This window comes from Oncorhynchus clarkii, unplaced genomic scaffold (assembly GCF_045791955.1).
Source record: "Oncorhynchus clarkii lewisi isolate Uvic-CL-2024 unplaced genomic scaffold, UVic_Ocla_1.0 unplaced_contig_1112_pilon_pilon, whole genome shotgun sequence".
Lineage (NCBI taxonomy): Eukaryota > Metazoa > Chordata > Actinopteri > Salmoniformes > Salmonidae > Oncorhynchus > Oncorhynchus clarkii.
In genome coordinates, this window is record NW_027259193.1 from 1 (window position 1) to 14,478 (window position 14,478).

General features: G+C 37.3%; 11 non-coding genes across 11 annotated transcripts; all 11 read right to left on the minus strand.

The window, feature by feature from the left end:
* Window positions 1-101: 101 nt before the first annotated feature.
* On the minus strand, window positions 102-220 carry LOC139399867 (5S ribosomal RNA). The gene has a single exon (XR_011632287.1). It is a non-coding gene; the product is annotated as a 5S ribosomal RNA (ribosomal RNA).
* A 260-nt stretch (window positions 221-480) lies between these two features.
* Window positions 481-599, minus strand: LOC139399876 (5S ribosomal RNA). Its single transcript, XR_011632294.1, has one exon. It is a non-coding gene; the product is annotated as a 5S ribosomal RNA (ribosomal RNA).
* Window positions 600-859: 260 nt separating this feature from the next.
* LOC139399877 (5S ribosomal RNA) lies at window positions 860-978 on the minus strand. Its single transcript, XR_011632295.1, has one exon. It is a non-coding gene; the product is annotated as a 5S ribosomal RNA (ribosomal RNA).
* A 260-nt stretch (window positions 979-1,238) lies between these two features.
* LOC139399878 (5S ribosomal RNA) lies at window positions 1,239-1,357 on the minus strand. The gene has a single exon (XR_011632296.1). It is a non-coding gene; the product is annotated as a 5S ribosomal RNA (ribosomal RNA).
* Window positions 1,358-1,617: 260 nt separating this feature from the next.
* Window positions 1,618-1,736, minus strand: LOC139399879 (5S ribosomal RNA). The gene has a single exon (XR_011632297.1). It is a non-coding gene; the product is annotated as a 5S ribosomal RNA (ribosomal RNA).
* Window positions 1,737-1,996: 260 nt separating this feature from the next.
* LOC139399868 (5S ribosomal RNA) lies at window positions 1,997-2,115 on the minus strand. Its single transcript, XR_011632288.1, has one exon. It is a non-coding gene; the product is annotated as a 5S ribosomal RNA (ribosomal RNA).
* A 260-nt stretch (window positions 2,116-2,375) lies between these two features.
* Window positions 2,376-2,494, minus strand: LOC139399869 (5S ribosomal RNA). The gene has a single exon (XR_011632289.1). It is a non-coding gene; the product is annotated as a 5S ribosomal RNA (ribosomal RNA).
* Window positions 2,495-8,618: 6,124 nt separating this feature from the next.
* Window positions 8,619-8,737, minus strand: LOC139399870 (5S ribosomal RNA). Its single transcript, XR_011632290.1, has one exon. It is a non-coding gene; the product is annotated as a 5S ribosomal RNA (ribosomal RNA).
* Window positions 8,738-8,997: 260 nt separating this feature from the next.
* LOC139399871 (5S ribosomal RNA) lies at window positions 8,998-9,116 on the minus strand. The gene has a single exon (XR_011632291.1). It is a non-coding gene; the product is annotated as a 5S ribosomal RNA (ribosomal RNA).
* A 260-nt stretch (window positions 9,117-9,376) lies between these two features.
* LOC139399872 (5S ribosomal RNA) lies at window positions 9,377-9,495 on the minus strand. Its single transcript, XR_011632292.1, has one exon. It is a non-coding gene; the product is annotated as a 5S ribosomal RNA (ribosomal RNA).
* A 260-nt stretch (window positions 9,496-9,755) lies between these two features.
* Window positions 9,756-9,874, minus strand: LOC139399873 (5S ribosomal RNA). Its single transcript, XR_011632293.1, has one exon. It is a non-coding gene; the product is annotated as a 5S ribosomal RNA (ribosomal RNA).
* Between the last annotated feature and the right edge of the window lie 4,604 nt (window positions 9,875-14,478).

Consider the following 14,478-nt stretch of genomic DNA (forward strand, 5'->3'; position numbering starts at 1 on the left):
ACAAACTAACCTTGCTTACTTATTTCAAAGCGAGGGCACATATTTCAGCCTTGTGGGAAAAAACGGACAAAGAGTTGAAATTCCACAAGGCAGTGACAAAAAGCTTACAGCACCTGGTATTCCCAGGCGGTCTCCCATCCAAGTACTAACCAAGCCCGACCCTGCTTAGCTTCCGAGATCGGACGAGATCAGGCGTACTCAGGCCGGTGTGGCCGTAAGCGAGAAACTATCTCTTGGTGCACTATGTAAAGTCAAAGTGAGCCTGATTAACAGCTGTTGCATTTTCACCATTTAGATAAGCATATTTGTGTCACTCAAAAAGTGGAAGAAATTGCATATACTGTAGCCATAATTTGTAGCACAGATTGTTGGATGAAATACAAACTAACCTTGCTTACCTATTTCAAAGCGAGGGCACATATTTCAGCCTTGTGGGAAAAAACGGACAAAGAGTTGAAATTCCACAAGGCAGTGACAAAAAGCTTACAGCACCTGGTATTCCCAGGCGGTCTCCCATCCAAGTACTAACCAAGCCCGACCCTGCTTAGCTTCCGAGATCGGACGAGATCAGGCGTACTCAGGCCGGTGTGGCCGTAAGCGAGAAACTATCTCTTGGTGCACTATGTAAAGTCAAAGTGAGCCTGATTAACAGCTGTTGCATTTTCACCATTTAGATAAGCATCTTTGTGTCACTCAAAAAGTGGAAGAAATTGCATATACTGTAGCCATAATTTGTAGCACAGATTGTTGGATGAAATACAAACTAACCTTGCTTACCTATTTCAAAGCGAGGGCACATATTTCAGCCTTGTGGGAAAAAACGGACAAAGAGTTGAAATTCCACAAGGCAGTGACAAAAAGCTTACAGCACCTGGTATTCCCAGGCGGTCTCCCATCCAAGTACTAACCAAGCCCGACCCTGCTTAGCTTCCGAGATCGGACGAGATCAGGCGTACTCAGGCCGGTGTGGCCGTAAGCGAGAAACTATCTCTTGGTGCACTATGTAAAGTCAAAGTGAGCCTGATTAACAGCTGTTGCATTTTCACCATTTAGATAAGCATATTTGTGTCACTCAAAAAGTGGAAGAAATTGCATATACTGTAGCCATAATTTGTAGCACAGATTGTTGGATGAAATACAAACTAACCTTGCTTACCTATTTCAAAGCGAGGGCACATATTTCAGCCTTGTGGGAAAAAACGGACAAAGAGTTGAAATTCCACAAGGCAGTGACAAAAAGCTTACAGCACCTGGTATTCCCAGGCGGTCTCCCATCCAAGTACTAACCAAGCCCGACCCTGCTTAGCTTCCGAGATCGGACGAGATCAGGCGTACTCAGGCCGGTGTGGCCGTAAGCGAGAAACTATCTCTTGGTGCACTATGTAAAGTCAAAGTGAGCCTGATTAACAGCTGTTGCATTTTCACCATTTAGATAAGCATATTTGTGTCACTCAAAAAGTGGAAGAAATTGCATATACTGTAGCCATAATTTGTAGCACAGATTGTTGGATGAAATACAAACTAACCTTGCTTACCTATTTCAAAGCGAGGGCACATATTTCAGCCTTGTGGGAAAAAACGGACAAAGAGTTGAAATTCCACAAGGCAGTGACAAAAAGCTTACAGCACCTGGTATTCCCAGGCGGTCTCCCATCCAAGTACTAACCAAGCCCGACCCTGCTTAGCTTCCGAGATCGGACGAGATCAGGCGTACTCAGGCCGGTGTGGCCGTAAGCGAGAAACTATCTCTTGGTGCACTATGTAAAGTCAAAGTGAGCCTGATTAACAGCTGTTGCATTTTCACCATTTAGATAAGCATCTTTGTGTCACTCAAAAAGTGGAAGAAATTGCATATACTGTAGCCATAATTTGTAGCACAGATTGTTGGATGAAATACAAACTAACCTTGCTTACCTATTTCAAAGCGAGGGCACATATTTCAGCCTTGTGGGAAAAAACGGACAAAGAGTTGAAATTCCACAAGGCAGTGACAAAAAGCTTACAGCACCTGGTATTCCCAGGCGGTCTCCCATCCAAGTACTAACCAAGCCCGACCCTGCTTAGCTTCCGAGATCGGACGAGATCAGGCGTACTCAGGCCGGTGTGGCCGTAAGCGAGAAACTATCTCTTGGTGCACTATGTAAAGTCAAAGTGAGCCTGATTAACAGCTGTTGCATTTTCACCATTTAGATAAGCATCTTTGTGTCACTCAAAAAGTGGAAGAAATTGCATATACTGTAGCCATAATTTGTAGCACAAATTGTTGGATGAAATACAAACTAACCTTGCTTACTTATTTCAAAGCGAGGGCACATATTTCAGCCTTGTGGGAAAAAACGGACAAAGAGTTGAAATTCCACAAGGCAGTGACAAAAAGCTTACAGCACCTGGTATTCCCAGGCGGTCTCCCATCCAAGTACTAACCAAGCCCGACCCTGCTTAGCTTCCGAGATCGGACGAGATCAGGCGTACTCAGGCCGGTGTGGCCGTAAGCGAGAAACTATCTCTTGGTGCACTATGTAAAGTCAAAGTGAGCCTGATTAACAGCTGTTGCATTTTCACCATTTAGATAAGCATCTTTGTGTCACTCAAAAAGTGGAAGAAATTGCATATACTGTAGCCATAATTTGTAGCACAGATTGTTGGATGAAATACAAACTAACCTTGCTTACTTATTTCAAAGCGAGGGCACATATTTCAGCCTTGTGGGAAAAAACGGACAAAGAGTTGAAATTCCACAAGGCAGTGACAAAAAGCTTACAGCACCTGGTATTCCCAGGCGGTCTCCCATCCAAGTACTAACCAAGCCCGACCCTGCTTAGCTTCCGAGATCGGACGAGATCAGGCGTACTTTTTTTTTTTTTTTTTTTTTTTTTTTTTTTTTTTTTTTTTTATTATGAAAAATCGTACAATATTTGCAACATTCAGTCAGTAATAATTAAGGATGAACAATTCACCCTTTTAATAACATCAGAAGAGTAATAGAAGAAAACCAATTTAAAACACAGTCATTCACTAATTCCAATTAATAATTAAATGCAAGTTTCCCATTTGACATTATTTCAATAAAAGTACTCCCCCACACAAACAGTTTTTCAAAATTTCCTCCCCCGTATTTATATATTATCTCTGTATCATTTTCTAAAGTCCTCCTAAAAAGACCTTCCACACTCACACATTTCCCTTCATAATGACCCATATTCCTTCTTTGTCTTACAGCATATCTAGCATGACTTAAAACATAATTAACCAAATTAAAATTCAAAACTTTACTTTTCCCATTAATACCAAAAAGAAAGAATCTCCTCCATTCCACCCCATTAAAAATCTCCTCCCCCCAATGTTTTACTAAAAGCCCTTTTAAAAACTCATGAAAATCTTTTAACCTGCTACATTCAACGAAAAAGTGCATAAAATGTTCCACCCCCGTACCACAAATATCACATTCTCTTTTAATATCCCTATTTATTTGATGCAAAACCACATTTGTAAAAATCCTATTATGTTTCAATTTAAAATCATTGTCTTCACACTCTATAGAATTATATTTTACATTTACATTCTTCCATATTGATTTCACATCCATATTTGCAAACACCCTTGACCACACTTTTTCCGATGCAGGAACTTTTATCTCTTTTAAAATACATTTACTATAAACCATTTTAACTTTTAACCCTGATAAATCATGTTTCTCCCCATTACTTTCACAATATAAAACCGGTAAACCCCTAGATCTTTTAGCCACCTCTTTATTTATTAAAATCACCCACTCCCCAGGAATACATCCTAATATTTTCTTGTACATATTCTCCACTGTAGTTTTACTAATCTCTTCATCTATTTCAACCACATTATCATATATTGCCTGCAACGGAAGGAACCCAGGAATTACCTCATATACTATGTCACCTATCTGCCTCATCCCAGCCCTCATAAAGTATTTACAAAACAACGTCATATCTTTAGACTTGATCTTTGGATTTAAAAATATCGGCTGATTTAAAATGTTTTCTAAGATGGTACATTCATAAGAAATATTTGGTAAAAATTGCCCCCAAGCCCCAAACACTTCTTTATAAAACAACGGTATATTTTCTAACATTTCCTGTTTCACACACATCAATAAACCATTATCCCCAATCCTCCCAACCTTATTCAAATACTCTTTAAAAAACCTTTTCCACCCATAATCCAATTCACCATATAAATATTTCCTTACCATTTTCACTCTTATTGCTATTTTCCTTACCCTTAAATCCACCAACTTCAAACCCCCCTCCTCATAACCTGCAATCAAAGTTTTAAAAGCTATTTTCACCCCCTTCCCGTCCCATAAAAAATCAACTAAGATCTTATTCATTTCAGATAAAACCCATTCTGGCATATCCAAAACATTCATTACATAAATAAAAATTGACATCAACAAGGAATTTATCACAATGACTTTCCCTTTTAACTTCAAAGACCTCCCCCTCCACATATTTACTACCTTCCTAACTTTATTTATCACACCACTCCATGTCAAATCCCTAGCTTCTATTTCATTCACCCCTAAAAACACTCCTAACACCTTAAAATAATCTTTTACCACCTTAAAAGTAAAATTCCCCTCATTAATCTTCCCAATATACATTACAACTGACTTCTCCATATTAACCTTTGCCCCTGATGCTTGTCCATATACTTTAAAACACTCCATCACCCTTTTTACACTTCCCTCATCTCTAACTGTTATAGTGGTATCATCTGCGTATTGATGAATCAAACTAAAACCTCCTTGTGGAGTCTGTACACAATTTATAAGATGATCTTTTTTTAAAAATGCTGCTAAAGGTTCCACCGATAAAACAAATAATAAAGCTGATAAAGGGCATCCCTGTCTCACAGATCTCTCAAGAATAAAAGAATCAGTTAAAACCCCATTACACTTCACCCTACTTTTTGCCTTCTTATATAATAATTTTATCCATCCTATTATTCTATTACCAAAACCATATTTATCCATTACCCTAAACATAAAATCATGCTCTACCCTATCAAAGGCTTTATTTAAATCTATGCTTAAAACTATTCCCCCCATCTTATCATGATTCATTTTATTTATCACATCTCTAATCGTATTAATTGTATCGGCAATATCTCTACCAGGCACACTATAATTCTGTGTAGGTGCTATAATATCATTTAAAACTTGCTTCATTCTATTTGCCAGGATCTTAGCTAAAATCTTATAATCCGAATTTAACAAACTAATTGGCCTATAATTCTCCAGTTTCAATTTGCTCCCCTTATTTTTATATAAAATCGTTATCAGCCCTGTCACCATAGATTCTGAAACACTATTATTATCCTCCATATATTGATAAACTTCCAATAAAATAGGTGCTAAAAAACTTTCATATACTTTATAAAATTCTGCAATTATTCCATCCACACCAGGACTCTTATTTACTTGTAACCCCCTAATCGCATCTTTAACTTCATTCACTGTTATCTTCCCATCACACATTTGTTTATCCTCTACATTAATTTGCACATCCACACTATTCAATATCTCCTTTACACACCCCTCATCCACCTCCCCTTTCTTAAATAAATCCTTATAAAAATTCTGCACTGTTTCTAATATCTCTACATAATCATTAACAACTTCACCCTTTACATTTTCAATCTCTCTAATATATGTTCTCCTCTGTTTATTCTTCTCTAAACCAAGAAAAAATGAAGTACATTTCTCCCCCTCTAAAACATACTTTGCCCTACTTCTTATAATTGCACCCTTACACTTATCTATTTCATATTTACTCAATTTTGCTTTTAAATCTAAAAACGTTTCTACATTATAATTAGGTTCACTGTCACACTTCCCCATTTCTTCATCCAATCTAGCCCTCAACTCATTTTCTTCTCTTTTCATCCTTCCTCGCTTTTTCCTTGCATATCTTATACTAAAAACTTTTATTTTTTCCTTAACCTTGTCCCACCATAAACACTTATCATTCTCTTTCCGCTTATCCTCTATTTCACATGCTATCAAAGATTTAAGGTGTTTCCCATATTCCTCATCTTCTAAATACCCTGCATTCATACACCATATCCCACCCCCTGTTCTTTCCTCATCTAAACCCACTGAAAATGTTAAACCTGCATGATCACTAAAAGTTGTAAAAACATACTTAATAGCTTTCATAAAATTCCTCAAACCTTCTTTTACTAAAACCAGATCAATCCTAGTTTGTTTCAAAACCCCTAAAACCACCTGCCTTCTAGAAAATTCTCTTTTGTCTGGATTTTCCTCTCTCCACATATCAATCATTCCTTTTTCTAACATCATCTTCTTTAAAACCCCCCTAGATACATCACTTCTAAAAATAGCTCCCCTTGTCATATCCAGTCTATCCATTTTAATATTAAAATCCCCAACTACAATACAGTTCCCCTCACACCATTTCCCTAATTCTAAAAATAAATCTTTGCGCTCTATTTCAGTATTAGGAGCATAAATATTTATAATTCTAAAAACCATATTCATATATTCAAAATCTAAAATTAAAATCCTCCCGTTATTATCATTATATATATGTTTCACATTCTCTACTACATCCTTCCTCAATAAAATTGCAACACCACTTGAATTCCCCCTACCATTGTTAACAAAAATAAAATCTCTCCATATTTTTCTTACTTCTAAAATACATACGTTGTCCCAATGTGTTTCTTGAAGACATAAAATATCGGAATTCTCCATTTTTACAATTCTTTGAAATTTTTCCATTGTTCTTAAACCGTTTGCATTGATTGACATAAAATTAACCATTCCAATAAATAGTAAAAATAATACATATTTTCTCATTTACCTCTATCTGTTGTCATGTTTTCTTCCTTTTCTATCCTTTTTCGCCTCCGCCACCGCTTTCCTCTTCCTGTAGCCCTCCCATTTTCTGTCAATCTGTTCCATGTCATCTGAATCTGAAATGGATTCTAAATCCATCTCTTCCACGTAACTTAAACTCTTCTTTCTAGTGCCTGTTGTGCTTTCTGTATCCATTTGCGTTTCCTGTATTATTGTCAGCATCTCACTCCCCTCCACTTCACCTTCTTCCGAGGCACCCACATAGCCCGAGGTCCCCCCCAAAATCTGTGAGTCCCCAGTTCCTCCACCCAGCCCACTCCCCCCCTCCTCCTGAAAGCTCCCTCTTCTTATTGCTGAGTCCATACTGCTCCCTATTTCATTCGTCTTCTGTTCGATCTTCTCCCTTCTTGCGTTCTCCGTCTCTCCACCCTCCACCACGTCCTCTCCTCCATCATCTTCTTCTGGTCTCGGTGATACATCAGTCTCCACAAAGAGATCCTGGCTCCTCTCCTCATTCACAACCTCTCCACAGTTGCACTCGTCAGTTCTCATGCGACATCCTTCGCAAAATGCCCTTTCCTTTCCACCTACACATTCTCTTGCATAATGCCCTTGCTTCCCACACTTATAACATTTGAATTCAGGGCAGTCCTTCAAAATGTGACCAGGCTGAATACAGAGCCTACAAACTCTGACCTGCTTGTCATGAATGACTCTAAAGTACTCTCCTCCTTCAAGTGTGTCAAACCTTGTAGAGTACGGCAATGATTTCACAGTGTCCGTAAATTTCACTTTGCAGTATCTTGTTCCATCTGCTATCTCCGTCCCTGGCCAAACTCTCCTCCTGATTTCAGAGACTGCTGATACACCCCAGCTACCTAGCTTGGCCAATATAGCGTTGTCTTCCATATACACAGGCAAATTCATAAAAGAGACTATAAGTTCATTGGAAACCATGTCTCTTGCCATAATTCTTGTTTCTTTAATCATAAATCCATCCATTAAGCGCTCTTTTCCTTTTCCATTTCTCATCGTGACCTCATACTTTCTTTCTCCTTTTACTCTACATCCCACCACCTCTCCACACACCTCTTTAATCGCACGTAGTAATTCCATCGTCGTGACCCTATCTTCTCCCATCAACTCCACTGCCACCGTAAATTCTTTGCCATATTTCATCTCTCCTTCATCTCCATTTTTCTTCCGTTGAGCATTTTCTTTGTCTTTGTCCGTTCCATTAGCCATTGCCATGTTGTCCGTCATTGTAAAAAACCTTAACCCAAAAAACTCTCCCCCAAGCAGCAAAACTGCAAAGGGGGAAAAAACGAACCAAACTTAAACTTGTTCAAATGCCAAAAATCTAAATTATACTTCAAAAAACGTTGAAAATAACCAAAAAAGCTCTCAAGCAAACAAACACTCACTCACTCACGACTTAATTACCAACACCTGTCTCACTTTCCAAACAGGAAGTGCTCACTCAGGCCGGTGTGGCCGTAAGCGAGAAACTATCTCTTGGTGCACTATGTAAAGTCAAAGTGAGCCTGATTAACAGCTGTTGCATTTTCACCATTTAGATAAGCATCTTTGTGTCACTCAAAAAGTGGAAGAAATTGCATATACTGTAGCCATAATTTGTAGCACAAATTGTTGGATGAAATACAAACTAACCTTGCTTACTTATTTCAAAGCGAGGGCACATATTTCAGCCTTGTGGGAAAAAACGGACAAAGAGTTGAAATTCCACAAGGCAGTGACAAAAAGCTTACAGCACCTGGTATTCCCAGGCGGTCTCCCATCCAAGTACTAACCAAGCCCGACCCTGCTTAGCTTCCGAGATCGGACGAGATCAGGCGTACTCAGGCCGGTGTGGCCGTAAGCGAGAAACTATCTCTTGGTGCACTATGTAAAGTCAAAGTGAGCCTGATTAACAGCTGTTGCATTTTCACCATTTAGATAAGCATATTTGTGTCACTCAAAAAGTGGAAGAAATTGCATATACTGTAGCCATAATTTGTAGCACAGATTGTTGGATGAAATACAAACTAACCTTGCTTACTTATTTCAAAGCGAGGGCACATATTTCAGCCTTGTGGGAAAAAACGGACAAAGAGTTGAAATTCCACAAGGCAGTGACAAAAAGCTTACAGCACCTGGTATTCCCAGGCGGTCTCCCATCCAAGTACTAACCAAGCCCGACCCTGCTTAGCTTCCGAGATCGGACGAGATCAGGCGTACTCAGGCCGGTGTGGCCGTAAGCGAGAAACTATCTCTTGGTGCACTATGTAAAGTCAAAGTGAGCCTGATTAACAGCTGTTGCATTTTCACCATTTAGATAAGCATCTTTGTGTCACTCAAAAAGTGGAAGAAATTGCATATACTGTAGCCATAATTTGTAGCACAGATTGTTGGATGAAATACAAACTAACCTTGCTTACTTATTTCAAAGCGAGGGCACATATTTCAGCCTTGTGGGAAAAAACGGACAAAGAGTTGAAATTCCACAAGGCAGTGACAAAAAGCTTACAGCACCTGGTATTCCCAGGCGGTCTCCCATCCAAGTACTAACCAAGCCCGACCCTGCTTAGCTTCCGAGATCGGACGAGATCAGGCGTACTCAGGCCGGTGTGGCCGTAAGCGAGAAACTATCTCTTGGTGCACTATGTAAAGTCAAAGTGAGCCTGATTAACAGCTGTTGCATTTTCACCATTTAGATAAGCATCTTTGTGTCACTCAAAAAGTGGAAGAAATTGCATATACTGTAGCCATAATTTGTAGCACAGATTGTTGGATGAAATACAAACTAACCTTGCTTACTTATTTCAAAGCGAGGGCACATATTTCAGCCTTGTGGGAAAAAACGGACAAAGAGTTGAAATTCCACAAGGCAGTGACAAAAAGCTTACAGCACCTGGTATTCCCAGGCGGTCTCCCATCCAAGTACTAACCAAGCCCGACCCTGCTTAGCTTCCGAGATCGGACGAGATCAGGCGTACTCAGGCCGGTGTGGCCGTAAGCGAGAAACTATCTCTTGGTGCACTATGTAAAGTCAAAGTGAGCCTGATTAACAGCTGTTGCATTTTCACCATTTAGATAAGCATCTTTGTGTCACTCAAAAAGTGGAAGAAATTGCATATACTGTAGCCATAATTTGTAGCACAAATTGTTGGATGAAATACAAACTAACCTTGCTTACTTATTTCAAAGCGAGGGCACATATTTCAGCCTTGTGGGAAAAAACGGACAAAGAGTTGAAATTCCACAAGGCAGTGACAAAAAGCTTACAGCACCTGGTATTCCCAGGCGGTCTCCCATCCAAGTACTAACCAAGCCCGACCCTGCTTAGCTTCCGAGATCGGACGAGATCAGGCGTACTTTTTTTTTTTTTTTTTTTTTTTTTTTATTTTTTTTTTTTTTTATTATGAAAAATCGTACAATATTTGCAACATTCAGTCAGTAATAATTAAGGATGAACAATTCACCCTTTTAATAACATCAGAAGAGTAATAGAAGAAAACCAATTTAAAACACAGTCATTCACTAATTCCAATTAATAATTAAATGCAAGTTTCCCATTTGACATTATTTCAATAAAAGTACTCCCCCACACAAACAGTTTTTCAAAATTTCCTCCCCCGTATTTATATATTATCTCTGTATCATTTTCTAAAGTCCTCCTAAAAAGACCTTCCACACTCACACATTTCCCTTCATAATGACCCATATTCCTTCTTTGTCTTACAGCATATCTAGCATGACTTAAAACATAATTAACCAAATTAAAATTCAAAACTTTACTTTTCCCATTAATACCAAAAAGAAAGAATCTCCTCCATTCCACCCCATTAAAAATCTCCTCCCCCCAATGTTTTACTAAAAGCCCTTTTAAAAACTCATGAAAATCTTTTAACCTGCTACATTCAACGAAAAAGTGCATAAAATGTTCCACCCCCGTACCACAAATATCACATTCTCTTTTAATATCCCTATTTATTTGATGCAAAACCACATTTGTAAAAATCCTATTATGTTTCAATTTAAAATCATTGTCTTCACACTCTATAGAATTATATTTTACATTTACATTCTTCCATATTGATTTCACATCCATATTTGCAAACACCCTTGACCACACTTTTTCCGATGCAGGAACTTTTATCTCTTTTAAAATACATTTACTGTAAACCATTTTAACTTTTAACCCTGATAAATCATGTTTCTCCCCATTACTTTCACAATATAAAACCGGTAAACCCCTAGATCTTTTAGCCACCTCTTTATTTATTAAAATCACCCACTCCCCAGGAATACATCCTAATATTTTCTTGTACATATTCTCCACTGTAGTTTTACTAATCTCTTCATCTATTTCAACCACATTATCATATATTGCCTGCAACGGAAGGAACCCAGGAATTACCTCATATACTATGTCACCTATCTGCCTCATCCCAGCCCTCATAAAGTATTTACAAAACAACGTCATATCTTTAGACTTGATCTTTGGATTTAAAAATATCGGCTGATTTAAAATGTTTTCTAAGATGGTACATTCATAAGAAATATTTGGTAAAAATTGCCCCCAAGCCCCAAACACTTCTTTATAAAACAACGGTATATTTTCTAACATTTCCTGTTTCACACACATCAATAAACCATTATCCCCAATCCTCCCAACCTTATTCAAATACTCTTTAAAAAACCTTTTCCACCCATAATCCAATTCGCCATATAAATATTTCCTTACCATTTTCACTCTTATTGCTATTTTCCTTACCCTTAAATCCACCAACTTCAAACCCCCCTCCTCATAACCTGCAATCAAAGTTTTAAAAGCTATTTTCACCCCCTTCCCGTCCCATAAAAAATCAACTAAGATCTTATTCATTTCAGATAAAACCCATTCTGGCATATCCAAAACATTCATTACATAAATAAAAATTGACATCAACAAGGAATTTATCACAATGACTTTCCCTTTTAACTTCAAAGACCTCCCCCTCCACATATTTACTACCTTCCTAACTTTATTTATCACACCACTCCATGTCAAATCCCTAGCTTCTATTTCATTCACCCCTAAAAACACTCCTAACACCTTAAAATAATCTTTTACCACCTTAAAAGTAAAATTCCCCTCATTAATCTTCCCAATATACATTACAACTGACTTCTCCATATTAACCTTTGCCCCTGATGCTTGTCCATATACTTTAAAACACTCCATCACCCTTTTTACACTTCCCTCATCTCTAACTGTTATAGTGGTATCATCTGCGTATTGATGAATCAAACTAAAACCTCCTTGTGGAGTCTGTACACAATTTATAAGATGATCTTTTTTTAAAAATGCTGCTAAAGGTTCCACCGATAAAACAAATAATAAAGCTGATAAAGGGCATCCCTGTCTCACAGATCTCTCAAGAATAAAAGAATCAGTTAAAACCCCATTACACTTCACCCTACTTTTTGCCTTCTTATATAATAATTTTATCCATCCTATTATTCTATTACCAAAACCATATTTATCCATTACCCTAAACATAAAATCATGCTCTACCCTATCAAAGGCTTTATTTAAATCTATGCTTAAAACTATTCCCCCCATCTTATCATGACTCATTTTATTTATCACATCTCTAATCGTATTAATTGTATCGGCAATATCTCTACCAGGCACACTATAATTCTGTGTAGGTGCTATAATATCATTTAAAACTTGCTTCATTCTATTTGCCAGGATCTTAGCTAAAATCTTATAATCCGAATTTAACAAACTAATTGGCCTATAATTCTCCAGTTTCAATTTGCTCCCCTTATTTTTATATAAAATCGTTATCAGCCCTGTCACCATAGATTCTGAAACACTATTATTATCCTCCATATATTGATAAACTTCCAATAAAATAGGTGCTAAAAAACTTTCATATACTTTATAAAATTCTGCAATTATTCCATCCACACCAGGACTCTTATTTACTTGTAACCCCCTAATCGCATCTTTAACTTCATTCACTGTTATCTTCCCATCACACATTTGTTTATCCTCTACATTAATTTGCACATCCACACTATTCAATATCTCCTTTACACACCCCTCATCCACCTCCCCTTTCTTAAATAAATCCTTATAAAAATTCTGCACTGTTTCTAATATCTCTACATAATCATTAACAACTTCACCCTTTACATTTTCAATCTCTCTAATATATGTTCTCCTCTGTTTATTCTTCTCTAAACCAAGAAAAAATGAAGTACATTTCTCCCCCTCTAAAACATACTTTGCCCTACTTCTTATAATTGCACCCTTACACTTATCTATTTCATATTTACTCAATTTTGCTTTTAAATCTAAAAACGTTTCTACATTATAATTAGGTTCACTGTCACACTTCCCCATTTCTTCATCCAATCTAGCCCTCAACTCATTTTCTTCTCTTTTCATCCTTCCTCGCTTTTTCCTTGCATATCTTATACTAAAAACTTTTATTTTTTCCTTAACCTTGTCCCACCATAAACACTTATCATTCTCTTTCCGCTTATCCTCTATTTCACATGCTATCAAAGATTTAAGGTGTTTCCCATATTCCTCATCTTCTAAATACCCTGCATTCATACACCATATCCCACCCCCTGTTCTTTCCTCATCTAAACCCACTGAAAATGTTAAACCTGCATGATCACTAAAAGTTGTAAAAACATACTTAATAGCTTTCATAAAATTCCTCAAACCTTCTTTTACTAAAACCAGATCAATCCTAGTTTGTTTCAAAACCCCTAAAACCACCTGCCTTCTAGAAAATTCTCTTTTGTCTGGATTTTCCTCTCTCCACATATCAATCATTCCTTTTTCTAACATCATCTTCTTTAAAACCCCCCTAGATACATCACTTCTAAAAATAGCTCCCCTTGTCATATCCAGTCTATCCATTTTAATATTAAAATCCCCAACTACAATACAGTTCCCCTCACACCATTTCCCTAATTCTAAAAATAAATCTTTGCGCTCTATTTCAGTATTAGGAGCATAAATATTTATAATTCTAAAAACCATATTCATATATTCAAAATCTAAAATTAAAATCCTCCCGTTATTATCATTATATATATGTTTCACATTCTCTACTACATCCTTCCTCAATAAAATTGCAACACCACTTGAATTCCCCCTACCATTGTTAACAAAAATAAAATCTCTCCATATTTTTCTTACTTCTAAAATACATACGTTGTCCCAATGTGTTTCTTGAAGACATAAAATATCGGAATTCTCCATTTTTACAATTCTTTGAAATTTTTCCATTGTTCTTAAACCGTTTGCATTGATTGACATAAAATTAACCATTCCAATAAATAGTAAAAATAATACATATTTTCTCATTTACCTCTATCTGTTGTCATGTTTTCTTCCTTTTCTATCCTTTTTCGCCTCCGCCACCGCTTTCCTCTTCCTGTAGCCCTCCCATTTTCTGTCAATCTGTTCCATGTCGTCTGAATCTGAAATGGATTCTAAATCCATCTCTTCCACGTAACTTAAACTCTTCTTTCTAGTGCCTGTTGTGCTTTCTGTATCCATTTGCGTTTCCTGTATTATTGTCAGCATCTCACTCCCCTCCACTTCA